General features: G+C 36.0%; 1 pseudogene; it reads left to right on the top strand.

Annotated features, from left to right (window-relative positions):
• Positions 1–18904, top strand: part of LOC118857793 — a 309362-nt pseudogene that overhangs the window by 59241 nt on the left and 231217 nt on the right.

The following is an 18904-nucleotide window of genomic DNA, read 5'->3' as shown; positions in this document are numbered from 1 at the left end:
AAAGAACTGAGTTCTAGCCTCAAGTTGTTTTATCTTAATAAGCCATTTATTCCCTCTCAGCTTCCATTTTCTAATACAGAAAATAAAGAGGTTAGAGGTTAGGTGGTCTCCAAGGATCCATCTGACTCCAAAATTCTATTGCTAACCTAAAAACATACTACACTATTATGAGAAAAGGTCATGCTCTAGAAAGTGTTCTTTTATGGACCGTTGGCATCATAAGTCCCTTTGGCAATGCCCCAGTTAATTCATTTGTGTCCTTATATGCCATATGTTCAAGTCAGAAAATGCATTTATCTGTGGAAGGACTGGTTATGCCAGTAAATAATACTGGGTGATTTTCGTGGTGGTATTTTCCAGAAGTAAAGTTTGTGGAGGCTTTTAAGGCTAATGTGATGAAGTAAAAAAAAAAATCCTCCAAGTCCACCCAAATAGAGTGCCTATTGTCTACTCTGCCTGAAATCTATTCCTACCCCAATTCCCTGGTATCAATACTGTGTTTTTTGCCACTGGTCAATATCTCTCATAACCTCCTATATGGTTTTGCAAATCCACATAATCCAATCTGGAAATAAATCACTTATTTTAGAGAGAGGTGGAAGCTGGCAGTGGAGAAGAGTAAGGACAGGGATAGGTGCTAGGTCAGTTATTTCATTGGTATAGAGAACTCCTAGATGAAGAAATTTCTTCAACCAATGCAGGTCAGCACCTTCTCTTTGATATATAGTTTTAAAGAGCTGCTTAGAGCACTGAGAGGTTGTGAGTTGCCATGGGTCACACAGCCAATATGTGTCAAAGAGTTGGGGCTTAAACCAAGGTCTTCCTAAGATCTGAAATCAGTTCTCTATGCATTATACCATTCTGCCTCTTGGTGAAAAATAATCAATCCAAAAATCCAAAATATCTAATTTCAAACATTTTTCCTCCATATCACTTATCTAGATGCAATCAGATAAAAGTAGTGACCCTTAAGAATAAAATTTTCACTACTTTATTAGTCATGTATACTAAAAGCTAGCAAGAACAATGATGATGATAATAGCAAAAGCAAGAAATAACTAGCATTTTACATATCACTTTAAGGTTTGTAAAACGCTTTACAAATATTATCTCATTTTATTTTAGCAACAACCACCAAAAGTAAAATATCTCTTTTAGAGGTAAGGAAACTGAGGCAGACAGAAGATAAAAGACTTGCCCAAGGTCACAAAGCTACAAAGTGTCTGAGGCTGGATTTTGACTCAGATCTTCCTGACTCCAAATCCAGTACTCTATTTACTGTGATATGTAGCTGTCCCCCTTAATTTCTGCTAAGACTCTAACTTTTGTTGGCATCAGGCCACTTTTAGCAAAAAAAAAAAAGCAAGGTCATTTTGTTACACAGATTTTGGAAGGTAAAGGTGAATTCCAGACTTACTATATTATAATTGCCTTATTTTTGGAAGTGAGTGCTCTCCTTTCCTTTTGTTCTCCACCCTACCTGTGAGCAAGCATGACTTACTAAAATTAAAAGCTAAAATAAAAGACCTAGAGTTGTTTTGCTCCAATGTTGTGTTTAAGCGATTGCAATAACAAGAAATCCATCAACAGCTATTTTTGTTTGTTTGTTTCTGAGTTGACAATCCTTAAATGTTTTGCCTTTTTTTTTATCATGGATGATTAATCGCTGCTACACACTGCTATAAAGTTCCATTTACTGTGATAATGCCAGCATCTTTCCTGTTAATAGCTCGAAGCCATTGGTTCACAAAATTCTTTAATACCAAACAGCTCTTTGCATATTCCATGACCTTCTTAAAACAGAATGGAGACTTGTCCTTGATGCTTTTAGACTTATAGGACACAGTGTTATTTTTCATATGATTTTTGCTTGTTTCTGTAGATCTACCCAGGCTCCATAGAATTAATGCAGGTGATTGAAGATTTTATACACATTGTTGGAATGGGGATGATGGACTTTCAGAATTCATACCTAATGACTGGAAATGTAGGTAAGAAATAGGAATATATTTTGTCAAACTCATTTTTACTGAAAATCACAAATTGCAAGTATGCACTCTACACATTGTCATGTTTAATGTGTGCAATTTACATAGGTCTCCATACTCCAGAAAATTTCAGTGCATATGCCATAGCTAGTTTTTATCTGTGCTTTATTTTCAATATATATGCAGTGAAATATTACATATTGATTATGTATATTTATGTAGATTGTAGACATATGTATACATATGTATCTATAAATACCTAATCTGCTACACTCCTATTTATTTTTTCTAAGGGGAATTAAAATAAGTAGATTTCTTAAGCATTATGTAAAGATTTTATTTATATGATATATAATATACATATATCTATATGTATATATACTTAGTTTTTAACAAATGCTTCCCATTGCCACATACAAAGCATATACATATGTATATTTACATATGCATATATAGCATTGAAGAGGCACACATATATGTGTGTTCACATGTGAATATTATCCATAGGTATGGCACGTGTATTCTGGTGCTCCCACTTATCATAATCTAATGTAATTTCAGCATACCTGCACAGTGTATCAGGCAAGTCTTCATATTCTTCCTTACAATATTACTATAAAGTCAATTATTTGGTTTCAATTATCTTCCTCAAGTATTGATTCTGCATATATCAAAGGATTTTTTCAGTTATTTACTTAATGTCTCCAGTATTATTGCAGTCATGGAGGTTTTCATGACCCACTTTTCGAGACTCTAGGATCCCTCAGATCCCTCTGAACTAGTTATATGCTTGTTTAAAGAGTAGTACGGTATAAGAACCTATAAAATTCAGAACATATTTTTTCTCATAGAGTCATTCTTAATGTTATATATTCTCCAGTTGAGTTCAATTACACCATATAGCAACACAGATATTTTTATAGCATCATAATTATATCAAGAGTCAACTGATAGCTATAATAACCAAAATGTACCTTCTATTCCCAGTGTTAGAACTAGAAAGGACAAATAAATTATCTTCTTAAATGCTATACATACTGAGTTAGGAGTATAGTAATTTCATTTTTATGTTTCTTGCACCTTCCTTCTATAACATATCTGTGACTATACATAGAATAATTTACAGTTGTAAAGCCTCAGTTCTAGACTCTCTTTTTGTTTTTATATAGTTAATGAGGACACTAAAAAAAAATATATATATATATATATATATAGTCATATCTTGATAATTGTAAGTGTACCAATTTCAAACCAAGTCTCTAACTAAAGCTGGCTTTCTATTCAGCCACATGCAAAAATTATATATACATACATACATAAATACATGCATACATACATACATATACACACACATATATACACACACATATATATATGTATACACACACATATATATGTATACACACATATGTGTCTCTGTGAGTGCAGATTATTATATGGACAAAAGAAGCTCTTAACTCTTAGGGTGGGTAGGGGGGTGGGGGAAAGTAGTAATATTACTAATGTTATTATTCAGTAGCCCTAATTAGCTAATCCAGGATTCAAAAGTAGCGTTAGTCCTTCATAGTCAAAAATTAGCCAAGGAAATGTAAATTAAGTATTTCCTAGATCATTTATACGAGATTATACATCAGTCACATTCCCTGCTATTTGAGAACTATTAACCACACCCTCTCATTCCTGTTGCTTATGGTGGTGTCTTACTCCCATTACTGGAATGTAGGAGAGTGAGTGTCATTTGTCTCTGTACCTTGTACATAGTAAGCACCTATTACTTGAATTCTGCTGAATGGAATGGGAAGTAAAGTCACTTAACTTTCAATTTTTAACTTCCAATAGCCTTCTCCTGTTACTCAAATACTCAAATGGTTCTGTGATCTCATCAGTGTGGATATTGTGTTCAGTAAAGAACATTGTGCCCCATTCACATCTGCCCATGGAGGATTCCTCTCATCCATATCCGATAGAATTTCATCAAGGGTTTGCCCAACATACTAAGGCCTTCCTCACTTTCTCAAAGGATACCAGTGAAAGACAAAGGCTGGCTATCAGTTATTCCTCATTCTGACCACTTGAGCAAAGCAGTTGTTTTTTTTTTTTTTCAACTTAAATTATTTTGTTGACATACTTTTTTTTTTCTGGTTCTCCTTAATGGTTCTTTATTTGTTCCATATCATAATTTACCCCTCTACTGTATTCTGAATGACACTCAATTTTAATTCCTAGAGAATTTATTATTTCATGACTTACAATCACCCTGGTAGACTCTTTGTTGTTACTAAAAAGTCTGGCTTTTATTTCAGCAAGAAATTTATAGTCAATAAAGGAGTTTTGAAATTTCTCATACTCCAAACTAATCTCCTCCATCAACTCACTCTACATTTGCAATGTCTCTCCAAGGTGTATTTTAATGAATCAGCCCTGTGGATTATATATCAAACTCTATGCTATAGTTTAGAGTCTAGACTAGATAACAGACATTCCTCTTGATTTTTCTTATGTGGATGGTTAGGCCTCATTTTTCTGAGTGGTTATGAACCTTATTCAGGAGACTCAACAGTGTTCTACGGATTGATAGAAATGCTATGTTATCCCAAACAGGAACATCTGAATGACCTCTCCTTGCCTTCCTACTTAATCTCTATGCTAGATCTCCTCCATGACAGTGTTGAACACAAAACATGTATCTCCCTATTTTATATCTTATAGGATGATAAACATGAACAGGTCATCAAATAAGATTTTCTCCATTAAACTTTCTAGAATATTGTAAACTTTGTATATATGCACAGGAAATCACTTTGTTAGAAGAAAATCTTTAATATTGTGTGTTGTTCAAAAGGTAATCATAGAGGAATATTGAATTCTGTTAAGTGATTTAAAAAATAACTTGTCTTCCCTACTAATATCTTAATCAAGAATTCCTTCAAGACATGAATGTGATTCTCATAAAATTCTTACATAACTGAGAAAAAGGACATAGACATCTTTTTTGATAGTAATAAGGCCCAAGATATTTTCTGCACCTTTGGCATTTCTCCCACCTTCATATACCTTATGAATTGATCCATCTTGTGTCTGCATGCACTTAGTTTTTGAACAGTCTTTAAAGTAAGCTTTATTTATTATTGTTGTTCACTCATTTTCAGTTGTCCAACTCTTTGTGATGTCATTTGGGATTTTCTTGGCAAAGATACTGCAGTGGTTTGCCATTTCCTTCTCTAATTCATTTTACACATGAGGAAACTGAAGGAAAAAGGGTTAAGTTAATTCCCTAGGGTGACAGAGCTAGTAAGTGTCTAAGGCCAGATTTGAGCCTAGGTCTTCCTGACTCCAGGCCCAGCACTCTATCTGGTAATAAGCTGTAAAAAAGAATAGGGATTAGGAGGTAGTTCTTGTCACTGGCATAGCTTAATCCCTCAAATTAATATCATGTCTGTTAAGATGCAATGAAGTCCAGTTAAACCTTACACTTGTGAACTTTTAGCATAACTTTAAGTGGCTTAAAAGAAAGTATCCAGTGAATCTACAACAGAAAGTTCCTATTCATAGAGAACCCCTTTTCTCCCTTTGTGAGCTATTATGAAATAGTGATCACATAACACTCAAATCCAGTGTTTCTTTGAGAAAAAAGAAACAGCAAGGAAATTAATCATATAGTTTAGCAATTTTGTTGATAGAGAACTCTGAAATAGACCCTGGCAAGGTGAAAACTAAAAAATAAATTAAAAATAAGAAAGGTACTGAAAGCTTGAAAACTATTGTTAAATTCTTTATTAAATGCCCCTCCTCCTAAAAATACTTGCTAATGACCAAAATAGGCCATGATGAGGGAAATAACTCAGTATTATTGATTGGCAAAGATAAAGCACATATTGCAAGGGCAAAAGACATCTTTCAAAACTCAAAAAACCCATATAAGTGAGTATGATATTGCAGTAAATAAAGTGTGGTATGTCAAGTACAATGTAGACAATTAGTTAGCTAATGCTAATTAGCATTCCAGGAAGAAAAAAAAAACTTGAAGAGCATCTTGTGAGGTCCTAAAAAGGACCTGACTGGTTTTTAAGGCAAGCCAAGGTAAGGAAGTCAGCTGCAGCATCATTGAGATAACTCCATAATAATTGACTAGAATTTCTATGGAAACAGGAATTTGAGGATATAAATAGGTTTTAAGGTACAGGAAGCCTGGAAAAAAGCATTTTGATTAACTTTGGGTTAAAGAAAAGAAATCTGGAAATCTGGACCAAGACAAGTGCAGTAGAAGATTGGACTTTCTTGGACTATGAAATTGGTTAAGTGGTGAGCAATGTTATTATTTTCCTCTTAGTTTCATTTTTTTCCTTTTGACTATCTCTCAACTTTTCTCAATATTTCTGCCTCCCTCTTTCCCTCTAGACCAGGAGTTCCAAGGTATATGTGGATGGATTTCAAAGTATTTGTGAACTTGGATGGGGAAAAAATTACATCTTTATTTTTACCAATCTCTATCTGAAAACCAGCATTTTCTTCAATTTTACCTTTATTTTTTAGAGAAATTATTCTGAGAAAGGGTCTAGGCCTCAGCAAACCATCAATGGAGTTCATGATATGAAAAAGGTTGAGTCTTTTTCCTAGGTGTTTCTTCTTCCTTAGCTTCAGTAGAAATCAATAGATGTTTCTATAGAACATTGGACATTGCCTCTCCAATGTGGGTACAAAAAAGCTATTTCAGTTTCAAGGATTTCTATGGGTCCACATACATTCAACTTCATTGCTCACAAACCCCCATGTATGTGATTACTTTCACTACTCAACCAGATGCTTGAATTAGTTTGAAACAAAGAGTTAAATTGCATGAAAAACAGCAATAGAATTATTCCCCCATAACCTTAGGGCACATTTTCCCAAAAATGCATGTATTATCTGTGGGAAGAATTGACATACATAGGACTTAAGTATGAGTAGGCCACCCATATGGAACTCATGTGGCCATGGCACATGTATGGAGGGGTGTACATGTATGGAACACATATGGCAACTTTTGTCTCTTATAGTCCAAGGCCAACAATGTCTTCTGATGATGTCATTGGGCTGCTTTGCTTGCTATATCCCTTTTGGATACAGTATCTTGTCTCACTTGCTTTCTGCTGGCATGTCTCTGCTGCTTTCTCTTTAGCCATTCTGTTTTTGTTATTACCTCTTGTCTATAAGGGCAGTTGGTTCTACCATCCATCTTTTATATAGTTGTTTGATTGTTTTTTTTTTTCCCTTGTATCCCAGAAGTGGAGGTTCATCTCTTTAAGAGAGGGAAAAAAAAGCCCTCACACCCCTCGTCATTGGACTGGAGGGGAAGGGAAAGGGAGGGTCTTCATCCATGTATAACTTTTTATCCAAGAGACAAGAGATTTTTCATCTCCCAGAGTCTTAATCCTGGTGGCTAAATTCTTTTGGAGTACTGACCAGACAGCCAGATAATTAGTATCTTCAGCCATTTAGCCTATCTTTGAACATACTGCTAATAGGATCAGCATATCTAACCTCTATCTGACTTAGGGTTAAAAAGCTCCTTTAAACAGCATTCAATTCCTGATTATCAATCTATATTCTCTTTCAAATCATTTTGAAATTTATAGTCCGATGAACTGCAAATGACTGTATAGGTCTGAAGCCACAGGCCTTTCTTCAGCCCCAAGAATCTCTGAGATTGACAATGCAAATACCTAGATGGTAAAAAGCCAAGGAACGAAAAAAAATACCAAAATCTTCCATCTTGAATTCTTTGTTCTAAGGTCAGATCTTTCATATGCAGTTACTGGAAATAAACTTCTTAGACTTTGTGCTGACTGTATTATTAAGCATATTCATATTATGTCTTATGATATGTTTACAACTCTTCAATGAAAAAAAGAAACTAAACCAAACTTTATTAATTTAATTCTCCAAAATCAAAGAAAAGCCAAAAAATAGCTACCCCTCCTCAGATTAATTGGTTTTCTCTTTATGTATGTTGGCCCTCAATTTGTTTTCCCCACCCTATCCCTATGGATCTGTGGTACTTGAATTGAGAGAAAAATATTCTCCTCCTTAGCTTTAAAGTATAGACCTTATACATAATTGAGAGTTCTTTTTAAGAAGCACACAAATTAAAAATTATACATGGGGGAGTCAATAAGAAGTATTTTCATTTTTCATGGACATTATCTATAATATACACATTACACTCATTACTGAGTCTCCATGTGTATTATAGTTTCTGAAATATGAAGTTGGCCTCATTTCTAGTTATGTTACTGAAATATATTTAAGGGATATGTTTTTTGATGATATGCTTATATTCATCATAGTAACAGAATCCCACTCTTCCTGGAATGGTCATTTGAAATTCCTGCAGTCATTTGACTAGATGAAGGTGCAGTACGTTCAGCATAAATTAAATAACTCGTCCAGAGCCTATTTGCTCAGGGCAGGGGGCCAAGTTGGCTGGTGAATAATGGGGGGGGGAAATGGAGTTCAGTCGTAATGAATTGTGAAAATCATATTTTACTTCCCAATTTTCAAGGCTCTACAACTCAGGTTGAGTTATCTACCTCAAATAGATACTACTGTCATCATAATTAGAGTATTTGAATGCCCACTAGTGTCCTAGATAGCCATAAAAATTGTTGCTTTTTAAGATTGAGGTAATTTCAGAAGTGTGTTGGGATAACTATTACCCACTTGTAGATTTTATTATGAAAATGATGACAGAGAGAAGAGTTATATAAAAGATATTTGAATTTCAATGTAAGTAGGCTACTATTTGTACAGATAAAATGGAGTTCTTCTGATTGAAAAATCCAATACAATGTAAGCTCCTTGAAGGAAGGGAGGGTCTTACTTTTGTTTTCATATTCTTGGCATCTAGCTGGGGATACATGATAATACTTCTTTCCTGATGTCTAGCAAGGAATATAATGTTTTTAATACCTGGTTTCTCTTTGATTGGACAAATGAAGAATCTATTGAAGAGTATTAATTTTAAGTAAAAATTCACTTAACTCATCTGAAGGTCACTTATTGACAATCTAAAATATCCAAAACATGTTGAGTATGGAAATAAGAAAAAGAGAACTTGAGTGGTCACAAAAGATGTAAAGAAATAAAGAAACCTATGTTCCTTACCCTGAATGCCTATTTACTCAATGCCTATTTATCCTTAATTTAAACACAATTCTAACTAATGAATATAGATTCCTAACCCTCAGAAGATCAAAGGAAGCAATATTTTAAGAACACTGATAAGCTGGAGGTTATTTTGAGGAGCGCAACTAGGATGGCAAAGGGTCTTGAGTCAATATAATGCAAGGATCAATGGAAGGACATGAGCATTTTTAGAGTCATCAAGATAGTTGTCTTGAAGAATGTCATAAGGACGGTTTAGACATGATCTGTTTGGTTATATAGGAACATTTGGTTATATAGGGAAGCAAGGGATAGAAGTTGTAAAGAGGCCAGGTTGGGCTTTATGATGGTGAGGGGGTGGGTTAACCCCCTCTCCCCCGCCACCCCCCATGCGCGCGTGCGCGTGTGCACACACACACACACACACACACACACACACACACCCCCTTCCTAACAAATAAAACTATTCAAAAGTGAAATGGGGGAATTTGGGAGGTGATAGGTTTCCTTTCCTCAGAAGTCTTCAAACAGAAGCCAGATATATGTTATAGCAGAAATTCTTTTCACGTGTAAGTTAAACCTGATGGCCATCAAGATAGCTTCTATATCTCAAATTCTGTGACTCTAAGGTAGTCCAACCCATATATGAACAAGCATTGGCAACCTTTGGTCATCCAACTTCTATGTGACAATTTTCAGTGATAGGCAATCGATCCAATATTTGAAGTTTATTTGTTAGAAATTGTTTCACTTACATTGAGATGAAACGTAGTTATTTCTTCCACATTGCAGGGATTAGTGATGTGGAACCTCAAGATCTGGAAAATCTGTGTAAAATTTTTGGCCATCCCTTTGTACCAGAGAAGTCTGATTTTTTTTTTTTTATGGGATGGTTATAGTAGGAAAATTGGGATTAGGCATTTGGTCATAGGCTATATGTAGATCAACGTTAAGTTACTGTAGCTTCCATAAAACTCCCTAAAAATTCTCATTTAGAGTAATTTCTTATGCTGACCTGTGATATATCAAAACTGTGATGAGGAAAGTCACAATGTGGAAGGGATAGGTATGTTCCCCCTACAACTTTTATCATTTATCATAATTCTTCCAAACAGAATCCCTCTTCTTCATGATATCTCTTCAAACTCTTGGTGATAACAATCATAATACCATCCCTAGTATTCCCACAAAACAGTTCCTTTTGGTTAAGGCAATTATATAATGAAAAGAACAATAAATCTGGAATCAAGACTGGGTATGAGTCATGACCTGCCACTTATTAGCGATGTGAACTTGGGCAAATCACTTAATTTCTGTGAGGTTCAATTTACCTAGCTATAAGATTGGCATTCTTATACTTCTACTTGCATTTTCTGAGTTATGAGATCTAAAAGAGATGCCATCTGTAAAATTCTTTGTGAATTTTAAACTACTACATAAATATCAACTATTATTCTAATTATTATCATCACATTTGATAAATTACTAAAATTAATTAGAATATTCTGTATCTTCCTGTAAAATTGATTTAAGAAGTTTGGCTATGGAAGACAGATCTCAGTAACTAATACCTCAGTGTATTAGTCTCCCTGGTGAATGTGAGATTTAAAAAAATGTCTTTGTCAGGTGAGAAAGAACCATATGCTGCAATTATTTCAAGCTAGACTTTAAGCCTATCTATTGTAGAGAGGAAAGAACAAGATGGCAAAGAAAATCCTTTGCTGTCTGATTATATTTAGATTTAGGCAATCTAAACATGCATGAAGCTGAAGGGTATTTTTTAACTTTTCTAATTTCCAGGAAAAAAATAAAATCACCTTAATAGCTCTAGGCATCTAATTTATTTCAGCTGAATAATGTGCAGATATACTATAGAACAGGGAAAGTAAAGAATTGCAATCACCACCTGGAAATATTATATAGAATAGGATGGAAGATGTGAAATAATTTGCTTAATATTATATGACATAGGATATGAAGAAAGATGATCTGAAAAAAAATATTGTGGTCTAGCTGTTTTAGACTGAAAAGGTAGAATGTGATACTCAGAAACATGAGAAAAAGGATTAGATATTTATGTGTATCCAAGATCTGGAAAACCTCTAAATACAAAAACCACAGAAATATTATAGGACTGGAGTTGTGAACCTGGGGTGGGTAAGTGCATTTTACATAGTACATATGCATACATAATGTATAGATTCAAAAAAACAGCTTAGTTACAGAAATCAGAGAGGGGATGAATAAAGATGGATATATAGCATTCAACCTTTCATGATGTTCCTTCTGAGAACATGAGTATGTGAGAAAGAAAGGAGTAGTGGATAGAAAGCTAGCCTCAGAAACAAGAACTGGGTCCAAGCTCTACTTACAGGACCTGCCTATACCAATGGAATCAAAGGTTCAGTCTCTATCCTACCCAGAAAATGTTTCAAATGCAATTTTCAAAGCCATTTAGCAAATTGGAAAAAATAGTTTCAAATCTAAACTTGTTAAGAGAAGAATGGCTTCTAGTATTTGACAGCTACATGAAAGAATGATAATTACAATTCCCGAAGTCTGATGTCTTCTCTATAACTTCTATTCTGTTAAAAAAAGCATAATGAATAGAGAAAAGTAATCCCCACAGAAAAGGATGAATGCAACCACATCTATTTTAAAAATATGAAATATATGGTTGGGTAAAAAGAAGTCATATTTCATCAGCAGTTCAAAAATGTGAATCAGATTAGATTTTATTTTGTTTTTTTGAACTTTGATGTGATTTCAATAGATTTGCATTTATTGGAGTCACAGAATCCTTTAGAGCTGGAAAAACTTTAGACACCCTCTATTAGCACCCCTTTATTTTACAGATGAGGACAGATCAATGTGTAATGAAGCAGCACGGTAGGGTGGAAAGAGTGACCAATTTCTTTGGAATAAGGATCCAGGTTCTTATCCTAGCTCTATAATCTACTATCTCTGAGCATTTTGACAAGTCACTTAACACTTCAGAGTTTCAGTTCCTTCATCTATATAACAAGAGAATTAAAGTATCTGAACATCCAATTTTAAATAAATGACAGTAGGACACTAAGCATGAACTTTTTAAGGTTCAAAAAGTGCTTTGCACACCTTATCTCATCTTTGCTCTTCATTATGACATTGTAAGGTTATTATAATACTCAGGTATTTTTCCTGTTTTACAGATGAGAAAAGAGAGGCTCATAGCAATTGAGCAATTGGTCCCATTGGACATTCAGATAATAAACAACAAAAGTGAGGATTTGAACCCAAGTGTCTTGAGTCCCAGTCAAGCACTCTTTCCATCACATGAGGCTGGATCTTTTAAAAAAGTAACTTACATGCATTATTTCTTTTGACCCTTGCAACGACACTGGGAAGCGGGTACCACAGGTACTGTTATCTACTTTTTACAAATGAAGAAACTGACACTCAGAGAGAGAAAACAATCAGCCCACTGTCACACAACTAATAAGTATCTGAGCTAGAATTGGAACCTGGGTCTCCTGAGCTTCCAAAACGCAGACCGAAACTGAAGTACAAACTGACAATATTGACCATTTGAAAATGTTGAAACAGCCAGTGTTTTCTATATTTGTAGAATTGAAAGCCTACCTTGTTCTAGAGTACAAGGAAAATGGATGATTCATACTTAGAATATTGGGCATTAGAGAGTGGTAAAATGTTAAAGCTAAAAGCAATTTCAAAATTTATCCTCCCTTCATCTAAAATAGTATTTCCCAAAGTGTACTTTTTTTTGGAAATCTGATGTTCCTTGAAATATAAGCAAAATTTTGAATGTGGGCTATATATTGTCTTCCAAAATGTTGTGTGAAAATATTTTCTTTTTATTCAGAACTAAATTTTTATTAGGAACTAAATTGTGAGGAACTCCCAATATGTAAACATCTTATACTAATGTAGATAAACAATTCATGTATAACTTAGAGTCTAAGGGATTTGCAAAGGGCATTGAGAAGTTGTAAGTTGCCAACAAAGCCAATATGGATGAAATAGAAGTTGAACCCAGGTCTTCTTGACTCTAAGACTAGTATTCCACATTGCCTCTCTGATGAAATTATGGGGTTGGCAAGGGGGGGGAGGGGTGAAAATAAACATAATTCTTCTATTTTTGCAGGTTTTCCACAAACTTCCATGACACATGGAACATGGAATTCCATGTTTTAAAGCCCTTCTGTATGAGTCCTTTCAATATATATCAAGCACAAATGTGCTTGATATTGCCAAAGTAATTTTGGAATCTCTGGACTAAACTCTATGACAAAAAAAAATCAGTCTACAAAGAAGTAGGTTCTAAATTTATCTTAAATAGTCTCTAAGTCAGAGCCCTAATGGTACTTAAAGATAAAGCTTATTCTCTCTCTCTCTCTCTCTCTCTCTCTCTCTCTCTCTCTCTCTCTCTCTCTCTCTCTCTCTCTCGTCCCCCTCCCTCCCTTGACCTAAATGTAAATGTAAATGTAAATGTCATTCGCTTTGGGGTCCAAGAATATAATCACATGAAATACTAGGACTTCAGAGTGAACATTCACACTCGCTATCTCTTGAAACTGAAATTGAATTTATCCCTATTCTAATAATGCAATTTCTATAGCTCCCTTTTCAACCACTGTAGTGCCATTTCAGCAGAATCTGGGCTGTTGCTTCCTTACACTTGGTGGTCAGATTTAATAATTTCCTCAGTAGGACAGTGTGTTCCCCTTTTAAGTAACTGGCTTGCAGTGAATGATGCAATTTAAGAAATAATGGCAACGCCTCCTCTCATACATATTTCCTATTTTCAGGACTGCTTACTTTTTGCTTTACACTTTTACATTCTTGGTATAAAATCTATCCTTAAAAAAAAGAAAAGAAAAGAAAAGATGCCTGTAGACAGTTGACACCAGGTCTGAGAAATACAAGATAACATCTTTTTGTTTATTTGCACTACCTGACATCTGCTCAATCAGCTAGACTTTGTCTGCAAGTGTCAGGTCATGCCTCTGCCTTCTGGCTTTCTACAACTCTTGCTAGACAGGTGGAGCAAATGATGGGTCTTTCTTGTTGCTTGGAAAGAAAAGCCATAAAAAGTCCCAATCCCTCTGTTGCTAGTGTGTTCCTGGTTCCTTGTTCGATAAAAATTTCCCCAGTCACTTTAAAACATAAAATCACTTTCCTCAGTCACTGTAAAACAAATGACCTTTTGTTGCACTCTTCATTTTTATGTTTTCAAGCTTTGTTGGGAGCTGATTGTTTTTTGTTTGTTTACAGAAGGAAGCATTTAACTGCATTTCCTGTGATTCTAGTGTTAGCCAGGCCCTGGAATTTTAGTAGCAGTCTGGAATATTTCACAGGATCATAGAATCATAAATTTTGGACTGAAAAGGACTTTAGAAACTATCTAGTGATTCCTCCTCACTTTACAAACGAGGAAACTGAGGCTTAGAGAATTTAAATAACTTTCTCACATAACTAATACCAGAGGCAAAATTTGAACCCAGGTCTTCATGACTCAAAGTCTAATTTTCTATTCACCAAGCATGCTACTCCTCAAGCTTCTCATAGTTATATTATTGGAATCAAGACAACTTACTGCCCAGTCCTTTCTCTAGTTTAGCTATATTGTAAAAGAAGGTATTCATACTGCTTCAGTAACGTATTTATGTCTTGTAAAACACAGATTACATTTCCTGAGATCCAACATAAATCCATCCTACTGAAATTTAAACCTGTTACTTTTTTTATTTCTTTGGTGGAATTTAGGACCTCATCACTGGATGCCATATATACCATCCTGTTGTCACTTTACTATCCAGAAACTTGGCTGACAGACCATAAAATCAAGGCCTTGGATGGAACATCCTAGCAAACTGCTTTGTTAGCAAATGAAGTAGTTTCTACTTTTTCACTTTTAATCCACTTTAACTTTGAGTCGTGGAATTTTAGATTTGGAAGGGAACTTAATGGTCATGTAATCTCCCTCCCTCACTTGACAGATGAAGATGAGGATAAGGAGGATGAGATGAGGAAACCAAGACCAAGAGAGGGGAAGTGATTTTCCAAAGGTCACAAAGCTAGTTACAGGTAGAGTTCAGATACAATTCAATGTGATCTGACCTTAGTTATAAAATATGAATTTTAGTCCTTAGAAAGGGGTAAGAGGAAGGAGGGTAGAAGTTAGGGAATCATAGAGAGTTCAGAACACAATATCTAATATGGGCAAATACTCTGAGATACCACCTGGGGGAAGTATTTGTTCATTGTGGTTAAATAATTTCAGTCATATCTGTTTTGACCCCATTTGGGGTTCTCTGCATAGATAGTGGGTTGGTTCTCCATTTCCTTCTCCAACTCATTTTACAAATGAGGAAACTGAGGCAAACAGGGCTAAGTGACTTGTCCAGGGTCCCACAGCTTGTAAATGTCTGAGGCCAAATTTGAACTCAGGAAGATAAATCTTCTTGACTCTGGACCCAGCACTATATCCAAACAAAAGAGGAAGGAAGGTAGAATTCTGGGGAATCTTAGAGAATTCAAAACACACTGTCTAATATGGGCAAATACCTTGGAGAAATAAAGGAGGCACAAATTTGATTCCTAGGGACAGACACTTTGAGACATTGCTACTTGGGAGGCCTATAGGAAAAAAAAATCAAGGCATGTCTAGACAGAGAAAATGCTACCTAATTTAGAAGAAAGGCCCTGGGTTTCCACTTTGACCAGTATAATAGTTGATCTTGTGAAATATGTACTGCAGCTCCCCTGGTCAAGGCACATGAAGACAGTCTGCCCCAATTGAATATAGTCATACAGTCAGAGGAGGAGTCCATCATCCAAAATATCCAGTCTACAATACAATGGCATGGTGAACAACCCTTCTTCCCCCCAAATTTCTGAAGTTTGGGGGAATGATGGATTCCAGAGAAGGCCTTGGCTATAATTCTCTAGAGCTTGCTGTTGCAGGGAAAGTCAATCAATAAACATTTATTAGGTGGTTACTATGTTCCAGGCAGTATGTTAAGTGCTGGGGATATAAAGAAAGGCAAAACACTACCTACTCTTAAGGAGTCTAATGGGAGAGATGATATATCCGTTGGGGGAGACAATATGTAAACAAATATGTACAACAAACAAGATATATAGAGCACAAATAAGAGATAATCAACAGAGGACAAGCACTAGCATTAAGGACAAACAGTAAAGGCTTCTTGTAGAAGCTGAAATTTTGGCTGGAACTTGATGAAATCTAGGAAAATCAGGAGGAAGAAATGAGGAGGGAAAAAAATCCTAGTCATAAGGAACAGTCAGTGAAAATGCATGGAGTCTGGAGATGGAGTGTCTTGTGTGAGTAACAGAAAGGAAGACACTCTCACTGGATTGCAGAGTCTATATGGGGAGTAAGGTACAAGATTATTAGAAAGATAAAAGAGGATATTAGTTATTAAGGGTTTTGAATACCAAACAGAGGCTTTTATGTTTGATCCTCGAGGTAATAAGGAACCACCGAAGTTTATTGAGGGAGGGAGAGAGAGAGAGAGAGAGAGAGAGAGAGTTGAACCTATGCTTTAGGAAGATTAATTTGAGAAGTGAGTAGAGGATAGACTGCAATAGAAAGAAAACTGAAACCAAGCAGCATTCTATTTCAATAGTTCTGGTCTGAGGTGATGAGGGCCTACATCAGAGTGGTTGTTGTAGGATAAAAGCAACAAACCCTGGTGATAGATTGAACATGCAGTGTTGAGAAAGGGAGGAGTCAAGGATTACACATAGGTTGTGAGCCTGGGTGTGGTGGATGTTCAGGGAGAACTGGCACCTCTGGTGTGAGGGCTTGCCAAGCCCTTTTCAGGGTTCCTTATCCACCTTTGGTGTCTATCTGCCACCCAGCACTCACCTGTGTCTCCAAGAAGCCACACCCCAGTAAAAACTAACTTAGCAAATGGGCTAACCAGGTTGAGAATAACAACAGCCCTTACACCAGTCAGTGAGTTAGGAGGATGTCTACCCCAACCATGTGAAGACTTCCCCTGGGGCGAATAGGCAGATGAGAACAATTTATTTCAATAGCCATGGAGGCAGCTGAAGCAGGTGCTGTGGAGCACTTAGAGCTTGGTCAGATATCAGAGATGCCAAGGTAATCCACTGCATCCTGGGCCATTGTAAGTCATCTTGACTTTTGTTTTGTCACTGGACTTTGATAACTCTGGAAAGGAGAGTGAGGCTGACTATTTTTTGCCATTCTGCCTCACTTAAATCCAGTTCATTAACAAGTCAAAATATTATCCTGTGATGTCATTGGTCCTCTTCTAAAACAAAGGATGAACTACAACAAGCCTGGGTGACTGGGAGTATGATGGTTCTAGGGGAATAGGGAAATTCAAAAGAGGGGAAAATTTGAGTGAAAGATTAATGAATTAAGTTTAGCACTGTTAAATTTAAGTCGTTTATAGGCCATCCAGTTCAAGATGTCTAATAGTTGAGGATGCAATTCTGGAAATCAGCAGAGAGGATCTGAGGATTGTCAACATAGGGATGGTATTTGAATCCATGGATGGTGATGAGATCACTAAGTGAAATAATATAGAGGGAGAAGAGACTAGGGCACAGAACTGAGCCCTTGGTGGACATACACCAGGAATGACCTGGATGAAGATACAGCAAAGGAGACTAAGAAGGAGTAGCCAAAAAGGAAGTAGGAGAACCAGAATAGATTAGTGTTAAAAATCTAGAAAGAAGACAGTATCAAGGAAAAGAGTCAATAGTCACTATCAATGATAATGTCGAAGGCTATGTAGAAATCAAGAAAGGTGAGAATTAGAAAAAAACATTTGACAATGAAGAGATCATTAGTTATTATGGAGAGAAGAGTTTTGGCTGAATAATGAGGTTGGAAGCTAGACTGTAGAGAATCAAAAAGAGAGTAAGAGAAAAGAGAGAGGAGGAATCAATAAGAGAAGGTCATCTCAATGAGTTTAACCACAAAAGAGAAAGGCAATATGAGACAAAACAAGTAGAGATAGATGGATAAAACAGGAAGTTTTTTTTGAGGATGAGAAAACAGGCATGTTTGTAGCAATACGGAAGTCACCAGTAGACAGGGAGAAAAATTATGATGGGGGCAATAAGCTGGAAAAGCTGTAATATAAATTTGTAATGGACCAAGTCACTGTGGTTTTGTGATTTTCTACAGCTTTGCTTAACAACACCTGAGTAGGACCCAAGGCAGTAGATGGTGGGAATAATCCAAGGCTGACATTTAGCAAAGTGAGATTCTTGTTAAGATAAGGGAACAGGGGAATTGAGAGAAGAGTGCAGAGTAGAGTTGAACTGGCTCACCAAAGGGTCAAGATGGGGAAGAGAGGAAAGTATAGCCAGTGCAGAAGTGATGGTCTGGGGAAAAACTGGGGGGCTGAGGAATTGCAGGTCACAGCAAAGATGAAGGAAAGAGTCTGGGGTGGCAAAGTGGAGGGGGAGGTGGGTTAACAACAGATTATGATCAGATAAGGAAATTTCAGAGTTCACGAACATGGACGTGGAAAATTTCTTGGTAAATTGTGAGATCCAGCGTATGATCATCTCTGTGTGTACCTGACATGTAGTGGAAGAGTTGGTCATATGAAATAAGTACATAGAGGAACTGGGATGTTTAAAACTGTAGCAGTATGTATATATCCCATGGTTTGAAGTCAGTGTATTAGGAGGGCAGAGTTTATAATCTCAAAGAGGATCATAAACATGTCTGAAAGGTTCGGAACCGCCGGATATAAGAAACT

This window comes from Trichosurus vulpecula, chromosome 7, assembly GCF_011100635.1.
Source record: "Trichosurus vulpecula isolate mTriVul1 chromosome 7, mTriVul1.pri, whole genome shotgun sequence".
NCBI lineage: Eukaryota > Metazoa > Chordata > Mammalia > Diprotodontia > Phalangeridae > Trichosurus > Trichosurus vulpecula.
The sequence above is the reverse complement of the archived record's forward strand: the minus strand, read 5'-3'. Positions and strand labels throughout refer to the sequence as shown.